This window comes from Vanessa atalanta, chromosome 7, assembly GCF_905147765.1.
Source record: "Vanessa atalanta chromosome 7, ilVanAtal1.2, whole genome shotgun sequence".
NCBI classification, from domain to species: domain Eukaryota; kingdom Metazoa; phylum Arthropoda; class Insecta; order Lepidoptera; family Nymphalidae; genus Vanessa; species Vanessa atalanta.
Window position 1 is genome coordinate 12,031,835 of NC_061877.1, and position 19,828 is coordinate 12,051,662.

At 32.2% G+C, this 19,828-nt stretch overlaps 1 protein-coding gene and 1 non-coding gene across 2 annotated transcripts in view; one reads left to right on the forward strand and one right to left on the reverse strand.

The window, feature by feature from the left end:
- LOC125065082 (centaurin-gamma-1A) overlaps window positions 1-19,828 on the reverse strand; it is a 230,692-nt gene that overhangs the window by 90,383 nt on the left and 120,481 nt on the right. The gene's annotated exons all lie outside the window — the stretch shown is intronic.
- On the forward strand, window positions 12,802-12,873 carry Trnah-gug. Its single transcript has one exon. It is a non-coding gene; the product is annotated as a tRNA-His (tRNA).

Consider the following 19,828-nt stretch of genomic DNA (forward strand, 5'->3'; position numbering starts at 1 on the left):
TTTGTATAAATCTTTGTTCTTTTAGGTCGAAAGTAAATATAAACTTATGCGCTTAAAATACACAAATTTGACCAAATGAAATTAAAAAAATTAAACATTTTTTCACTAAGCGTCACATCTTATACTATGTTATCACTTATTAGAGTCTTCCTTTGTAACACATTTCCTTGTAAATATTCTCAATAATATTATTAAAACGAACACTATTTATACTTTACTATATTCGTACTTACTAATATTATCAAGAGGTAAAATTTGTTTGTTTGTATATATGGGAGATCCCCAGAACTAAAGATCGAATAAATAATAAAAAAGTGTAGACAGATAAGTCTTTTCAGCTATTCGAAGGTTTTTAGCGATTTGCGCCAGGATAGACTTTTGGTTAATTGCGTTTTAATATAGACGGTACACACATATATAGTGTAGTTGGTTAGTTATTTTGATGCGTACACACTTTAAATCTATGATTATTAAAGACTCTCAAAGCTGAGGACGCATCGAAAAAAATAGCAAGCAGTAATAATAAAAGCAAAAAGTAATGACGTTTGGACAGTGTCAAGCGTAGCTGTCACGTACACAAAGATAATAATGTTGTCTAAGTTTGTTTTAGTTCTTTTGTAATGCAACTGAATACATAAATAAACTTTAAATGTAATTTTAAAGGCAGTATCACACATAAACTATATTTTTTTTATTTATTTTGTTCTAAGAAATTCTTATTTGTTAATAACACATAAGCGAAGTATAGGATAGGTGGTGTTCAATAAAACACGAACGTAAATCGCGAACACAAATCAAAAGCCAACCAACACTGCTATCCGTGTTCAATAGATTTATGACCCGTATCGCTATTATGCCGAAGGTAAATCATAATTTCACGCCATCTATAATTTCGTAGTCTCGGATTTTTGATCTGATCGAAGGAGCTATTTTGCGATTACTGTAATAAATTTCAAGACCGTAACCTTCACTTAATATATTACACGTATACGTGAAACTTAAGAGCAAAGTGAAGTAACAGCCAGTTCCTATGCTGGTCTAATGTCTTATATTCCCTTGAGGAGAATTCAGATTTATGAATAAATGAGCCGAGATGGCCCAGTGGTTAGAACGTGGCATCTTAACCGATGATTTCGGTTTCAAACCCAGGCCGGCACCACTGAATTTTCTGTGCTTAATTTGTGTTTATAATTCATCTCGTGCTCGGCGGCGGAAGGAAATCATCGTGAGGAAACCTGCATGTGTCTAATTTCAACGAATTCGATTCTGCGACATGTGTATTCCACCAACCCGCATTGGAGCAGCGTGGTGGAATATGCTCCAAACCTTCTCCTTAAAGGGAGAGGAGGTCTTTAGCCCAGCAGTGGAAAATTTACAGGCTGCTAATGTATATATAATATAAATGAATAAATATGAAGGTTTCATGATGTTTCGATGGTGATAATAATAATTAAGGAAACGAAAATATTAGTTTATTGTCATGAATCAAAAGAACATATGGTTTAAAATCTTCTCTTTTAACTGAAAAGTCCCCGTTACGTTATTAAAATAAATAAGAAATATTTATTTTCACCAGACAACAATACGTCGTATTATTGTGTTCCGGTTTGAAGAGTGAGTGAGCCAGCGTTACGGGCACAACGGACATACCATCTTAGTCCCAAGATGGGTGGCGCTTTGGTGATATGAGGAATGATTAATATTTCTTAAAGTACCAATGTTTATGGGCAGAGAATATCATTTCCCATCAGGTGGTAAACCACCAACATACCAAAAAAATGAATGCTGAATCAGTTTGCTATATTTAATTTTAACGATTTAAATAGATCCTTCATCGAATTTGAAACAAAAACACTTCACCTGGCTCGAATTGGGAACTATAAATATGAATTAGGTTAAAGGTATTTGCACGCTAAACTCTAGATCTTTTTATATATTTGATTTAAATTTCAAACGCGATCGTAGCTTTTTATTCAGCCGGTAGTCAACTCGTGACAGCGCCAGATGCAGCTGTGTTGAAACGTCGAGAAAAATAAAAGATGATCCCTGTTAAACCGCGAATCTATAGTTCTATACTAATATTATAAATACTAAAGTCTAAACTAAACTCTTTCACGACCAAACCACTGAATCGAATTTGATAAAAATTGGTATGAAGCACGCTTGAAGCTCAAGAAGGACATACTACATTTTAATACTTGGTACTTGACCAAACCCGAAAACGCGCAAACTCGAAGTGCGAGCTACAACTAGTGTAATGAAGTATATTATATATTATATTATATTAAATCGATAAGATACATCACTAACACTATACTACATTCCCTCATTATTGATTTAACATTTAAAAAAATAAAACACAACATTGTTTTTACTTATTACCCGGAAAATTCATTTATAGGTTAACTCGATAATCGTCATAATATTTTATACATTTTTAGCATTAGCATTAGCAGCCCGTAAATGTCCCACTGCTGGGATAAAGGCCTCCTCTCCTTTGAGGAGAAGGTGTTGGAGCATATTCCACCACGCTGCTCCAATGCGGGTTGGCGGAATACACATGTGGCAGAATTTCGTTGAAATTAGACACATGCAGGTTTCCTCACGATGTATTCCTTCACCGCCGAGCACGAGATGAATTATAAACACAAATTAAGCACATGAAATTTCAGTGGTGCCTGCCTGGGTTTGAACTCGAAATCATCGGTTAAGATGCACGCGTTCTAACCACTGGGCCATCTCGACTCATATTTTATACAACAATACCTATATTACAAATTTACAAAGGCTATTAGTAAGGATCATATTAGCTTAAGGAATTTATAACGTAGCCGAGTTCTCATAAAGAAAGAAACCTCAAAAATAAAAACAAAATCTAAGTACAAACAACTAAAATCTCCAGTTTCTTAAACGTATAATACAAAACAAACTCAAACAACAAATATAAACATCTTAAAAATTGATAATACAATATTTTATTAGAAAACAGCTCAATTCCAATCTCACACAATCCCCCTGTAACGTCGGATTGCATAACGCGAAAGATATTTGACGCGAACACAAAGCGTCGCTACTGGATAAAAGTGCAAGAGACGGACACATTAATACGACCGACAACTAAGGCGCGGTTTACACGAACTAAGCTATCGCTGCGTTACCTTTAGAATTTATAATAGTTTATTAAAACTGATTATAGCTAAACTAAAGCAGACGGCGCTTTTATTCTAAACGTATGTAAAATATATGTAATTTATAATTTCCATACAATCCGTTTGTCTATCAAATATGACAAAATTATGATAGTTCATGCACTTCATATACAAACATATTTTATCGACCAAAACAAATGATAGTTTATTCGAATAACTTTATAGGAGCACTTTAAATCGTTACTTTACAGAATTGTAATAAAAACGTAATTTATCACCGCCTTACAATATAGATTCTACCGAGAAGAACCGGCAAGAAAACAACATCAATTAACCCCAGAATCAATCTTATGATAAAAAAAAAATATTTTAACAGGACTACTTTTTTAAATATTCTCTCATCACACGCAAAAAAAAAACATTTAAAAACGTTTGCGTTGCACTCGCTAAATGCGACTGTCTGTACGTAGCCTTATAATAAATATAACGAGGTTTTGTTAGTGGACTTGACAGATGTATGAAAGCGCAGTTTTACAAGAAAACTGGAATCGTGAGACTTAGCTTCCGCGTTAAACCGGTTCTAGCGCTAATAAAACTTACGGTCGGAATTGTTTAAATCATGAGAAAAATTTCGTACACTTTAAATAAAAGCCGTTTTTTTTAAAATTTATATACAGATACAATTACGCGATTCTTATTAATAGACATTTACGTATCACCTGTTATAATAATTAAAAAGTAAGTATTTCCAACATACTGTTTAACGAAACAGTTCGAAAATTATTGAAATAGAAACGAATTTTATAAAAAATAGAACATACTGTAATAAAACCAAATCGACTATGCATTTAAGACTACTTATTCAATCGTAATCGATTGATCTTATAAAGAATTTAATCTTGAAAAACGACAATCATTTTTATCGCCGTAAATCCAATTACAACACGCTCTATGACGTTAAATAATATTTGATAAACGTCCTTAAGAAATATTGTAACACTGAAGGGTCATGACCCTATCTTAACTGTCACGAGAAACAAAGGCGACTAGACTTAGAAGGTGGAATCGTATTTGACGTACGTCACGTCACTAGCGAAATGCATTTTTAATGGGCATTGAATGGAATTACACTATAATAGCTACTGAACTATTGTGTCGCTTTTTAAGAACCCTTTGATAAAATGCTACAGCAGAACAAATATAGTTTCGAAAAAAAAATCTAAACTCTATTTTTACATACAGGTTTTATTATAATCATTATTTGTGCAAACACTTTATAAACGATATAATGCTTTTGATATAAAAAAAAAAATATATATATATTCGACGCGCTATCAAACGAAATATCAACAATACCGTTTCATAACAATTCTTAAAAAACTTAAACGTAAGCTTTCGCCTACATAAAAATCAGGTACATATATTTAAAAAAGTTTTATATCAGTATATAATGTATTAATATATACAGGACTCGTGAAAACCAAACAAAATGGCCCGAAACTCAATCAACCTCCCGGTGTCGTTATCAGATGGAAATAATTGTATTATTATTCTTACGATAATAACACACATCCCAAACCTAACTACATCCGCAAAGTGTCAAATTTAAACATCAATTATAAATCGATTTAAATCGCATTCCAAGATTTGTTTGCACACTGACTATGTTACTAGCCGTGATGGTCCAGTGGTTACAATACGTAAATCTCAATCGAAGATATTTCAGAAGTTATTCAGAATTCATGAGCTTCATTTGTATTTATACGTAGTCAAGCGACCGGCTCTCCAGAAAAAAAAATCGTAAAAAACTTGCACGTGTCCGATAAGAATCTGTCATGGTTATCCACCAAACCGCATAGGAACAGCATCGTAGAGTAAGCTGCCAAACTGCTCCTCAAAAGGCTGATTACTTTACTATGACTATGTTATTTATATAATAACAGCTAATAGGGGAAGTGTAGTATTAGTAAGATCATTCTACATTGTCAGACATCACTCATCAACAAGTCCATCAGTGACCTCCCGATTCCTCAAAAAAAAGGAATGTGATAAATGCTGATATGCGTCATTGTCTACAATAATTATAACGTTCAAAGGTTACACGAATCAAAATAGCGTATTACAATTAGTCAGTTTTTATATTTCACCAGTGAGACGCGAAGTAAGTTCTTTCAGAATAGCACTATTCTTAACTCTAGTTCGAATAAAGGTATGTCTAACGTCATCGGATTTCGAGAAGGCTAGTGATGGATCTTAAATTAATCTATCGTCAAAAATTTTGGTTCAATAGTAGTTGATGATATCTTTTTCTAAATAATATAATTTACTTCCGTCAATCTACTATTGCAAAACATTTCAAAATATCACGGACTTTCTGTCTAGCACAATATGGCAGAAAGTAATTTCTCTAGTGTTCTGATACAAGGTATTTCTGTATTTTTTGACAGTTAAGAGTGAGCAATTGACTATTACAAAATACTACATCTTAATGTCAAATCAAAATGATCATCATAGAAATTTACAGCAGGGAAACGGATCAGTCACGTAATGGTTGAAACTGAAACTACGCACAAACAGCGCTAAATGTTATATTATGTGCTAATACAAGATGTGTAATAGAAAATGATACAACAGATAAAATATAAACAGGATATATTAAGCGAATGAACTTTGACGACCTCCGTGGTCGAGTATTGTGTACACCGGTTTTTATGGGTTCGCCACTCCGAGGTCCCGGGTTCGATTCCCGGCCGAGTCGATGTAGAAAAAGTTCATTAGTTTTCTGTGTTGTCTTGGGTCTGGATGTGGTACCGTCGTAACTTCTGATTATCCATAACACAAGTAATTTAGCTACTTACATCGGGATTAAAGTAATGTATGTGATGTTGTCTAATATAACTAACTATTCTGTTTATTACTAGCTTTAACAATATTCTCACAATTTCGATAATTTTGATATTTAAAAATTCCACGAAACTTTATTCAATGTAAACAATATTATAAAGATATTTATTCATTAAACAAATCAACATACAGCTACGTTAAAGGTGCGTCAGACAATATAATGTTAAAGTTCACGACACACTACACCGCGTAAATAACGATAGAAACCGTCGCAATTCATAGCGTCCGCTATTCAGTGGGCCAGATGATAAGAAATGTTAGCGAATTGTCTCTAAATCGTCGGGGATCGGTTCAATAATCTACTACGGGTCACGATTGAATAGGGATGCCATACTACTGGGATTTTGAAGATTTGTATCGTACTCTGCCTCGTTCTGGCTGTTCGGTATGCACTTTGACAATTTGAAGTTTATCACAGTCAAATAATACTTGTTATGTTACGAGAAAAGCGCTTAGGAATTAAGGTGAACCTGAATCAAAGATGGATGTATCACAAGTGAGAAAACTAGTGCGAAAATAACTAATAAAATGACGACGAAAATAAATTAATCGCACATATAACAAGTAAATGAGAAAAGAGTGATGACTATGAGGAAGTATTAAATACTCGAATGAGTATATAAATTAAAAAAAAACTAAAATAGGGCTGTAATAAAATATTGAGAGTGTCTACCGTCCGCTATTAAAAGCTCGATTGACGTCATAGCCTTTGAAGACGGACATTTGAATGTAATGAGATATTGTTCGATTTGTCAAAACAGATGCCTAGCAAAATTTATTCGCGGTCTCAGTTTTGATGATTTTAACAAATGGCAGCCCTGGAAGAGGTTACTCGATTGTTCGCTTCGTAAATATAACTCGGACATTTTGCCAGAAATATTAAACAATGAAACGATTTTTCATCTTATCATTGGATCAAAGAAATTTACTATGTATGTTTCATTAAATTATTTCTGACAGATCTGACGTTTATCCTTCTTGACTTACATATAGTATTATATATACGAATAATTGTGTTCGGATGTTTGTTGATTCTAATGAAGTTAAGGATATTGTCGATGGTGATGATGTAAAGCGGGCACCTGCAATAGCTCGAGTGAGGTAATGTTTGTAATTAATTAAACCAATGTTGTAGTCAAACGAAAAAAATAAATATATCTTTTAAATCAAAGTTACTTACAGTTACAAATTCCTAACGGCTCGGAATGTAAAGCAAAACTTACCCGTCATTTATGAGTAATAGGTATATCAAAAATATAAAAGGACCTAAAATTGTTTCACGTGGAACTCCTTTGGGATACACCTTAAATATATATTAATGAAAACTTTTTTGATTATTGTACTAAAGTATGAAACAATAATTTTACCAAGATATTACTTAAAAATACAATTTCAGCTTTAACTTTATTATAAAATTATTTTATAACTAATAGTAGAACCATCTGTTGAGATAATGTCTTCTTGTATTACTCATCTAAAATTAAACTTATAAATATTTTCTCCTTTATTCAAACGCTGAGTCTCTCTTCAACTCACATGCCAAAACAATTTCTGAATCTGTTATTTTTGCTCTTTTTTTCTAAAACTTAAGTTTAACTGGCACGGAATTCAGTAGCATTAAGTCTACAATACATACAATTCACTTTGTGCTCTAGATCAATCAATAAAAAAAATACATTTTGAGTAATATTTTAAGCTTCTTCAACGAATATTTAACAAACAAGTCATAACATCACGTCGTAATATCCTTGGCAAATTCTTATTTCTATGAACAAGTTTAAATTGTAATATTGATTCACTGACAACAATACTAAATTTTGTACATCAAATAACGCTAATAAGGAACGAGAAATCACAATGAGGATTACCGGCAACAAAAACTTGATGCTAATTCGAGCAGCTTACACGGCCTTAGGCGTTATGTGTTGTTTGACGCATAAGGGATTTTTACGCGGTATGGCTATTGTGACCGGCCGAGGGGAACGTTCTCTGGTTAGTTTCCTTGGCAACTTCTGCGTGAATTGTTTCCGACGTGATTGTTACCGCGTATTAAATGCGTAAATTCGTGTTCGTTTGTATGAACTGTCTCGCCGTATAATACTGTCTTCTTTTTTTTGTTAAGTTAAATTTCAAGGTCATATTGTAATGTAAATTTCATATATGCCGTATTAAATTTATTTTTTTTGGAACATTGGAAGTACTAAGCAAAAACAATGTGTGTGTTGTGCTTATGTTGGCATTTAATAAGTGCCTTTTGCGTTAGATTAACTTGTAAACATTAACTTAATAATCTTTTCTCATTAATGATAATTTTTAATCTGCTCTATCTTTAAGCGTTTCTTTTCACTTCTGTCAATCTGAACACACACGATCACGTCACTTTATACTTAGTGGTCCTTCTTTTTATATCTTCTCGTAGATACAACTGTTTCGCATCTTATTTACTCAGACGAGCACTAGTTCAACCATCACGTAACGTCCCTTATTAAAAATACACAATAATAAAAAAAATAACATTTTAATGCACATAAGTTTTTGTTACTTATTAGTAATAAAAGTTACAGAAAAAAAAATCAGAGCCAGAAGACGGTTATATTCATGAAATTTATAAAAAAAAACCCAATTAAGTGTTAACGGAGCAAACTAAATGCGTTTATTAAACCCATTACTAAAATATTTTCTTCTAAATATGTAATTATCATTTAAACATGAGGTATGGGATTCGAAACTTCATAATGTTGATTTTTTTTTTTGTTAATTGTATGCGAATTTGAATGGACAGCTTAAATATTATATACAGTACAATAGAACATAAAGTTAACATGCTTATATAATACATACATATTTTATTTTCACATACCACTTCGCTTTCTATTTCTAAACAATACAAAAGACGATATAAAAAAACTTCAATGTGGACGTAAAATAGAAATAATGAGAAAAAATATGGATTTTAGTTTAAACTAGTCACCGCCAAGTGCCGGGTATCAAAAGGTACCTTATACACCTTGGGGCTAAGCTATTTAAGCTAACTTCATACAAAATTCGATCAAATTCCGTTCAGTGATTTGTCCTTGAAATTGTAACAGATAGACAGACGGAGTTACTTTCGCTTTTATAATGTTTGTATAGATACTACTTTTCATTTAAGCGACGCAATTACTTGTAATACCAGAGAAAAAAATAATCAATGCTATATATAACACCCCACAGTAATATCTGCTGTTTAACCGTAGTAATAATTCACGAGTGGGTGGTATACATACTCTTACGAACTACGAACATAGTATTTCTCTATTTGATGGTAGGTATAGGCAGTCGGTGCCATATTTGAGTTGTGTTTTCGTTCGTAAGGCGTTATCTTGTGTTGTTCATCAAATCTCACGAATGATGAGTTGGCTAGTAAGTTATGTGTAGTTGGAATATTTTTGACAACAAGGATATTTAACGCACTTTTAATAATATATAATAATTCTATTATTTCAAGTTATTTCTGTGTATCAAAACAACCGCTTCGCTGAGCATTAATTTAAAAAAGGGAGAAAGAAGTATCAACGAGTCAACGGCAAGGTATCCGCTTCTAGAATAAAACTCCGCAGATATTTTTAACTTTGCCGTTTCATAAATTCAAATCATTTGTAAAAAAAACATCCTTAAAGACAGCATATTATTCATTACAAGATTATATAAATGATAAAATAGCGTGGAGCTATTAGTTTTTGACTTACAGGGAGGATGTATTATATACATATGTAATTGTATTTAACTTTGATGACTTTTTTTTAAATATTGAAAAAAAAAGTAACTACTGAGTTTCTTGCCGGTGGTAGATTCACTTAATACAGTTTGTTAAATGACAATTCAATAGTGCTTGTAAAGGCCTATTTGAATAAAGTATATTTTGATTGATTTATATGATCTACGGACCATTCCGCGTAGAATGTTCATAATCTCATACCTAACATCAGCTGTTTTCACGCGATTGAAACTTAAAGTAAAATAAACTACATAATATCGTTTTGCATATAATATTCTGTATATTATTTACAAACAAAATACAAATGAACACACAAATAGCGTTACAAATCACCGCACTTACACGTCCAATTGACCACCTTTCAAGATGGTACATGTATGTCATCCGAGATGAAAGAGAAACACGAATACATATTATTCGCAATAATAAAAGTAATCTATATAAAAGGGGTCGTATGATAATGAACCCACATTTCAAATGAGAAATTAGATTAAACCGTGAAATAAACATGCGAATACCCCCCTTAGATTACCTTCCGAGTAACCCGGTATGTGACATCGATTTAAAAAAAAAACATGATATTAAATTAATTCATAAACCTATGAATATTTGAAATTTGATAAATAAAACCTTTTTATTATTATTTTTTTTTTTGATTAAGTACAATAATAATAGTAATTTGTAATTAAATTACTTTAAATGCGATTTGGTGTCACTAACAATTACTTATTATTCTTTAGAAATAAATACTCATATAACATTTATATACATAACAATATTATCTCAAAAGATGTACATGTAGATTATTTTACTCGTGTAACTACAGGCATAAGATGAAAGGCAGCACAAGTGTTAAAACATCTCAGTTTCCGAAGTTGAGGTGCATTAGTTAAATAAATAATGATTAATATTTCTTATGGCGCAAATGTTTATGGAGAGTGGTGACCACTTATGGGTGGCCCATTTGCTCGTCCGCCTACATATGCTATAAAACTGATCTGATTATATGGTTGGTTAACGGTCACACGGACTTTTTCTTTAACAATTAGATTTTCTAGGCGCTTTGCATGTTATGCTAGTATTTCGATATTAATTACTAAATCTCGTCTCATATCTGTAAATAAAACGATTCTGATTTTTTCTCTTAAAGCATATTGTCCTATACAGTGTTCTTAAAGTGTGTTATGGAACGAGTATCGTGTAAGCCGTCCACTCGGACACAATTCGCGAATACTGGGGCCCACGGGGACAGTGCTTTGTTGTGTCACGGAACAGACCATTATATCGCGTAAGGAGTATCGTGTTAGCGACCATTTGATTGCTCCGGTTTACGTTGTATACATAGTTCTGGTTTTAAATACGATGTTACGGTGAATTATGATGTCCTGGTTTCGGTTATACGAATGTGTTTTAAGGATGGAACGCACCTGCGCGAATGAGTGACAGCGATTTCAACAAGAAATTATAAAGTTACGGTTATATATTTGCGATCAAAATGTATGCTATAATTTACAGTAGCTACTGTTTTAGTTGAGCGTAGGTGTGATAAGTATCGTATTATGTTTGTTAATTGACATCGGTTAAAAATATTGCACCTTGTTAAACTTGATTGAAATATTGAAACAAACAAACAACTCTACATAGGATCGATTAAGAACTAAAGCTAGTAAGTATGTATTTATATTATGTCGGTATAATATATTACTTTGGGGTACTACGTCGTTCGTCTTCTGGCTAACTGAAGCGTTTGATTCAAGCCTTGTTTGATTAAATTAATTTGGTCTTTGGGCTATGAACTTTCCAAGTGGCGGTCCAGGTTTTAACACTGGTCTAATCTAGTCAGCGTTTACACTCTCACGTCTAGGAAAGCATGTTCAGCCGTTAAGCCGTGACCAACGTCTTAACCCGGGATATATTATTTCGGATCTTGATATGGATACGGATATATGAATAATATTTTACCCGTTTCAGATACAGTTACGGACACGAAATTATTTCAGATTATCCGATGGTTCCGAATAATTCAGAAACGAATATTCTTACATTATTTAGAAAAAATTACAAGATATTAATTTCACTCTATTCTTAGGCTATTATTCAGTATAAGGCAACTATAACCAAAGGAAAAAAATAACAGCCTTGAAACACAAATAGCCACTATCTTTAAGTACTTATATAACATATAACTCAATGTAAAAGCAAAATTATATTATATTTTTTTCTATCGCTTTCGGTCACGATTACGGAGCTTCAGAACAACCCAGGTCCTAACCTCTGTCGAATTGTCGTTCCACTAAATTATGATAGTGTACACCGTTGTCTAGCCTTCGTTGACAATAGTCACCGTAAACGAAATAAAATCGTTCAGGATAATAGCTGGGGTAATAGTTGTTCGGACAATTTGTAATCATGGAGCTCGAGACTCCATTCGACTTAACAATAAATTTCAAACGAGGAAAACAATATAAACACGAGTTATAAAGATAAGCTTGCGTCCTTACAGGGACAAAGGTTCTATAATAAATGTAAATTACCATTTTTGTATTACTAAGTTATAGACCTAAATAATGAAAGTTACGTTAATAGGTATTCGTTGATTTACATTTTCATCAAACCAGATAATTTTATACGTAATTAAATTAATGAAAAACAGTAGGTATTATGTTCTGAGTTTCTTACAATCTTAGAAACTAAATAATGGTAGATTTTATATGTAGGTACATAAATCTTGCAAATGACGATTCATAAGTGCTTGTTGGAACATCTTTTATTAAATACATTTTACCTCAGTCAGTTTTATTAAATAATTAGTTGAAATATATTTATAATTGTAACAATTAATAATAATTTGATAATATAATACGTATATACAGAAAACACGATATTATATAAGAATTATATAATATCTACAAAAAAATTAAAAAAAGGAATTTTATGTAGTATACTTGTGATACACTCCACATTTTCAATATTATTTCTATCGCTCCGATAGCCGTGATCGTCTAGTGGTTAGGACCCTACGTTGTGGCCGTAGTAACCCAGGTTCGAATCCTGGTCACGGCAGTGTTCTCACTGTCATGGCGGAGCAATTATTTTTATTATTATTTAAAAATATTAAATTTTTATGAGTGTATCGGTATGAAAGAAACTTTACTTTAATATTTAATACATGATTTAATTTTTTTTATATTTATTTAAGATGATAGAAAATTACTGAGTAACACCTCACAAATCGAAAGCAATTTTACACTTTATTAACGAAAAATTTATTATATTATTAGCAGTATTTTTGAGTATATACGTTAAACATATTTTTATTGATTATTCTATATAATTCTTCTAACTCATCCTCAAATTGTAAAAAATAAACAAATACTCTTACACATAGTACATAAAGTATATTTGTTATAAAGACATTATTAAATTAAAGAAAAATAATAATTATTTAAATTACTAGTAGCGCTAACTACAATAAAACGTTGTAACTACTTCATTATAAACCATTACGACATAGTTGCATAACGCTCATCATAGATGGCGTTAGCTTCTCATATACTTAAACTATCGTAAAACGGTTAATAGGTGGCGCTGGTACATCAAAATAGCTCACAAATGGCTCACTAGATGGCGGGACAAGTCGTTACGATACAATTCGTATAAGTTTACTTTCTTTGGTCTGTGAGTTACAGTTATTATTATTTAGTTACTACCTATAATCTTTACGTTTGAGATTACATTACTTCGTGCAAACACATTGTGTTATTGATATTTAAATCATACAGTTTATCGTTGATTGCAATGCGATATACTGGATATTATTTAATAAAAACTTTCACACATATGAAATATGTATTGAAATGATACAATATAACAGATATATGTTTCTCTGTTAATAATTATGGGACAAAGACGACAAAATGTTTTGAAAATAGACAACATTGCACAATTTTATCTTAACGTTAATCTTTATTTAATCGACCCATAAAAATAATAATAGAAAAATCATTGATAAACTCGGCATATAGCTCTTGTATTGCTTGAGGTTATTTCAAACAAATTACAATACTTGTACTATGAATTGTCTTGTCATCAGAATTTTAGGGTTTGAAAATTCAGCTCAATCGGTAATACTGATTTGCAAGATGTGATGTAATAGCGTATCAACAGGTAAACTTAAATAAAATCTTATAAATATGTACACTCATTTTGATGGTATCATCGTACAAGTAAATATTTTCTTCTTCATAAGGTAATGGATTTTAAAATATAATAACATAAATAGCTTATTGAGGGTCGTGCAAGCCTATTTTGATCAACGAGACCCCGCAACGAGCTTTACGTAAGTGCGGTTAAATTTTTATTCCAATGTATTATATTCTCATATAGTTAAATAACCAAATATTAATAACTCTAAATGTCTCTCGTTCTTCTCTAATACAGGGTTTTGTCGGAATATATGTAGACTTTCAAATTTCAAAAAAAAATGTCCCATTAATCAATCAAAAAAATAATTTAGTTTATAAAATGCGAATTTTAATTATAAATTAACTTTATTATATAATAATGGCAATGACATTAAAACAAAACCATTTAGATATAATAAAACTAATGTATTTAAAATCGACTGTACTAGTTGTTGAATTTTATTAAACTAGCCGTACCTGCGGTTGTAACCGCGCGATATCTAAACACTTATCCATCAGCACACAAAACATCACCACAATATTACCTACCCAAGGGAAGAGTTAAAGAAGTAGCTTATATCTTTACCCGGGACTCAAACTGTTTCCATACCAAATTTCATATAAATCAGTTCAGCGGTTTAAACGAGAAGAGGTATCAGACAGAGTTACTTTCGCATTTATAATATTAGTATAGATATACATATATTAACAGTAAAGTAAGTTTCGTAATCAATATATTTACGACTATTACTATTTACATATTACGACTATTACTATTACATAAATAAAAATCTCGCTATCTGTTTGTTTGCTATGATAAGTTATTCAAATCACGGTGAAAAGTGGAATGTGTTTATTACGAATTAAGGGTAACGATGGCTCACGATATTTATATGCCAATAAAAAGCTAATTCCGAAGGAAAGAAACCCATTTCAACCTTATTAGATATTTACTTCTGGGATTACGATGGTTCGCCCTTTTCCTTTATAAATACAGTCTAATTAGTAGGCATAGGCAACCTTTATAAATATACATATACCTAAATATACATATATATGTATACAATAATTATTCTGTACTTGTGTATGTTTACTGAATTAATCAGGCTGTAGTGATTTTGATAAAAGGCAGTGTATATTTCAATGGATTTCTGGATTATTTCTATTAGACCCGGTAAGTGGCGATGTGATCGAGTGCAGGATACGTTTTATTCACTCAATACACAATTACAATTCTTATTTCAAGGTCGGAAAGGGTTTCTAGTGTGATATTTATATATTTTAATTCAAATCAAAACGTACTCGATTCAAGTAGACATACTTATTAATAGACGTGTCGTACATATCACTCAATGTAAGAATGAATAGATAGAAGGTAAAAATTGAGGAGTGTGCTCTTTTAGGGTTCCGTATCTAAAGGGTAAAACGGGATCCTATTACTAAGACTTGGCTGACCATCCGTCGATCTCATGAGATACAGCGTGGTCGATGGTTCAAGAACCATGATAGTAAGAAGGTTGAAATTTTCACAGATGATGTATTTCTAAATAATGAAAATGTAAAACAAAAAATACTATCAAACAGAATAAAATAATTATTTAAGGGGGCTCTCATACAACATGATATTTTTGCCGTTTTTATAGATAATGTTACGGAACCCTTCGTGCGCGTATCCAGCTTGCACCATTTTATGTGCCCATAGACATTGGTTCTTTAAGAATCATTCATCATATCACCAATGCGTCACGAGATGTTATATCCCTCGTGTCTATATCTACACTGGCCCACTCACCCTTCAAACCGGAACACAACAAAATTAAGCATTGCTTTTTGACGTTAGAATATATGATGAACGGGCCTACGGTACCTTTCGAGAAGGCCTTGCACTATATTCTACCATATAAATTGTTTTTGTGTACTTATAGTTTGTAATTTCATCCGCTTATTCTCAGCCTGTAAGGGTCCCGATGCCTCTTACCCTCATGAAAAGGTCGGAGCTTATTGAACAAGCTGGTCCAACGCGGATTGGTTATTACGATGGAATGGATTTGGTGGAATGTGTCAGAATGTCATCAGACACATTGAAGATTACTCACGATGTTTTCCTTTGCGATAAAATACCGTTTGAACCCGTAATCGGATTGGTTAAGTTATTTGTATTATTTAACATCATACCATCTCGGCTGATACAGTTACTACTTTCATTTTCATAAAATGTAATGTCCAAAACAATACATTAACTGTTACGACCGTGTCCGTATCTCCAACTTCCTACAAAATTTTAACAATGAATTCAGAATTTTTCTTTCTTCAAATGTGTGTGTTAAAATAAATGACATATTTATAGAAATTTATAATTTATAGTTTACACACATATAAATAATAATAATAATGTATTTTTTTTTTATTAAGACATAAATAAACTTCTTGTAAATATTATACAAGAATATAGTTATATTGGTTATTACCTACATATATGTTAATTAATATTAAAATCGTACAATGATCTGATAAACGAACGAACACCTGGATATAATCGTTCAATTTCATTCATTCACTCAATAGTTTTATCCTGCTACATTGCGCTACATTAATGTACGTCAAAATGTCAAATCGGAAAATATTATAGCAAATATTGAAATATCGGCTATAAATCACGTCCGCAAAACAGCAAAGTCACGTAATCGCGCGACCGACCACAACACGGCACATTTTATAAGTCAAACCATACTCAGTGACGTACAGAAATTAAAAATAATGTTCCCCTGACCGAATTTCAGCCATAGAGTCTATTCCCATGGGAAACCAGTCGGGCAGGGGCGGGTTTCTCATTCCATCCGACTAGGCCCTGGCTTGGGTCGGTAAAACTTGGTGAGATTTTTTTTGGATTTTCCTAGACATCTTGCCAAAATTATAATCAGATTATTACTGCAGTTTCAGAGAATAGGGGGTGCAATATTTTTTAGACCTACGTCAGCTCCACTCACTCTCATCGTCCGTCCCGATCTGACAGATGAGATGCAGGACCAAGATTAAGTCAGGGTCAACTGAGGCCCATCAAGTCAGGGTCCTCAGAATCTATTCGTATAAACAAGCCACCAGACCAATACAATTAGAGCTACTTATAATTTCTTAAGGAATCATACAATTTTTCACGTACACGTTTACGTTAAAACGATCGTGAAGCGAAATCAGCTATAAAAGTATGATCAATTGCACTGAAATCAAGCGAGATAACTACAGATTAAGGCTCAGTAGTTCAACGGTAAACGACTTCACGGAAATAGACATTTTAGAATTTCCGTAATAAGGTATTACTAGTATTTAAAAAATAAAACCCATGCAAGCTAAGCTTTTATTTACAATTCGCAGTGCTATTCAATGAAAACTGACGGTGAAACGCAATTTTGATGCTAATTAAATTATTACAATATTTAAATATGGAATGTATCATTTTTAAGAATTAACGGTCGTATTCTGAGTTGAGTTTCGAGTTCCTATAGAATATACCTTAATAAAAATCGTAAGAAAAATCATAATGTTCAAGATTTTCCAATCACGCTAATTGAATCTTTATTCGCATTTATACGATTTACACAATACCAAACAATAATTTGCGATCAATTTTAATATGACAAGCGACATCGATTCCTAATGTACGTGTTTTAGGGGTGAAAATACAAAAGCATTTGACATATTTAATGTGAATGCTAAGTGGTCTAATACTCCATTAGTGCGTTTATTTCTTTAGTTTTGTTTCTTGCTCGCTAAGCCCCGCTTAACCTAATTCTTTACTGCGAACACTTGTATTGCGAGTTCTAAGGCAATTATTTTCTTGTTTACAATTTGTGTTAATATTTTTAATATATTCAAGTTTTAAATACTACAACTAGTTACTACAACAACATTTAAATCTAAATTGCTGCATCGAATGACATATTTTTTATTACTTCATACACGGCAGGGTGTACTGGAAAGGTTTGCCTGTTTAGTTGAACTGCACAGGTAAACTGGAGCGTGTATGTTGCACAACTGTGCAGGTTTCCTTACCTTACCTTACAGGTAAAGCGAAAAAAAAAATGAATTTTTATATTATATTATTTTTTATTTAAATTATTAATTTTTTTTTTAAATTAAAAAATTTATAAGTGGGCAAAATGGGCTTGATGTTCGTCGACAGATTTCTTAGCGCAAATAAATAATTTATCGTAGCAAACTTTTTTATTTTATAAAAAAAATAAAATCCCGCTTAGTTTCTGTCGCCGGTTTATCTCGGGTCTGAGGTGTTTCTTTTCGAACCGGTGGTAGAATTTTGATAATCAATAAGAAAATACTATGTTGAATTTAAGTGGTTATTATAACCGTCTTCATCACAAGCAAAACATGAAATATCCAAAGTCATACTCGATATGCGATATTGACTTAAACAATTAAAACTTAAAGGTCAAAATGGCGTATCACCGTAATTTGGATTAAACTTAAAATATATATAATTGCTTACACTTTACCTTAAAACATTGATGATTTAATTTGTTGTCTATATCTTACCTGAAACAAAAAGAAAAACGAAATATTTACATATGATTTATAAATTTTAAATTCTTTTGTTCATATTCGATACGTGCTGGGATCGTATGTCCGATTAAGTTTAAATTCTGTGCACTAATTGTTGGTTTTACGTGAAGGTTTCTGGCTTATTTACAAGATAATAGTCATTCTGGCCGATTGAGGTCACGGTGGTCAGTTTCATAGGAGCCTATCTACGCAGTACATATTGTACTGCACAAGTGTGTGCACAAACATAGGCGCACTCTTTATTTCCTTACTCTCATAATCCTAATACATCCGAAACGGATGGAAAGAGTTCAGCCGCAGGATCAACTTTACGTACGACACTTCTGACTGCCACTGACTACGGGCTATTACTGAGAAGTTTTCGACAGAAAAACTCAAAAACTTTTAATGGCCCGATCTGGGGTTCGAGCCCAGAACCTCTGGATCTGTGGCCTTATATCTAGCCACTAGACCAACGAGGCAGTGAAACGTACAAAGGTATAAGTAGCATGCAGGTTTTATCAAATATATTTTTATTTTTGTATAACAAAAGAATAAAAACATTGCCATGCATTAGCAACCTACATTGTTTAATATTGTGTTAATATTATAACTAAAACGTTCTTACAGTCTACATCATGGGGTCTGTGGTTTATAGCATCAAGTTTATACGCGTTGATGTACGATTTCGATAATTCTATTCATGACCAGTTATAATTTTTTCTAAACGCGTAGATGTAGCCACGGTGTTTATAGTATTATAGGCTATCGACTACAGAAAACAAATATTGTATTTTTTGTTCAAGTTTTAAGGCAAATGAGCGACCTGATGGTAAGTGGTTACTACCGCCCTAAGACATTGACGGCGTAAGAAATATTATCTAATCCTTACAACACAATTGCGCTAATTTGCTGCTACGCAAATACTTTTTCAAATTATTTTATAAATATAATGATTAGCGACGTGAAAGCGACAATACAAAATATCGATGAAACATACAAACATACATACAATACAAACAACTAACAGACAGTCATATAATGTAAGATCAGAAATAAAATATCAATTAAAAATAATACAATGACAATATTCCGAATTTAAGTGACAATAACACACATTTTTTTTTATCAACACACATTTATATATCACACTGGCAGATAAAAACTGTAGTAACCATAGTAACGGCTGTTCCTATCTTTAGTAAGGAAAACAAAAGAGGTCCGTGATCGTTGGCTGGCCTCCTTTGACATTTAACAATAAATTTGTAAGACTCACAGAT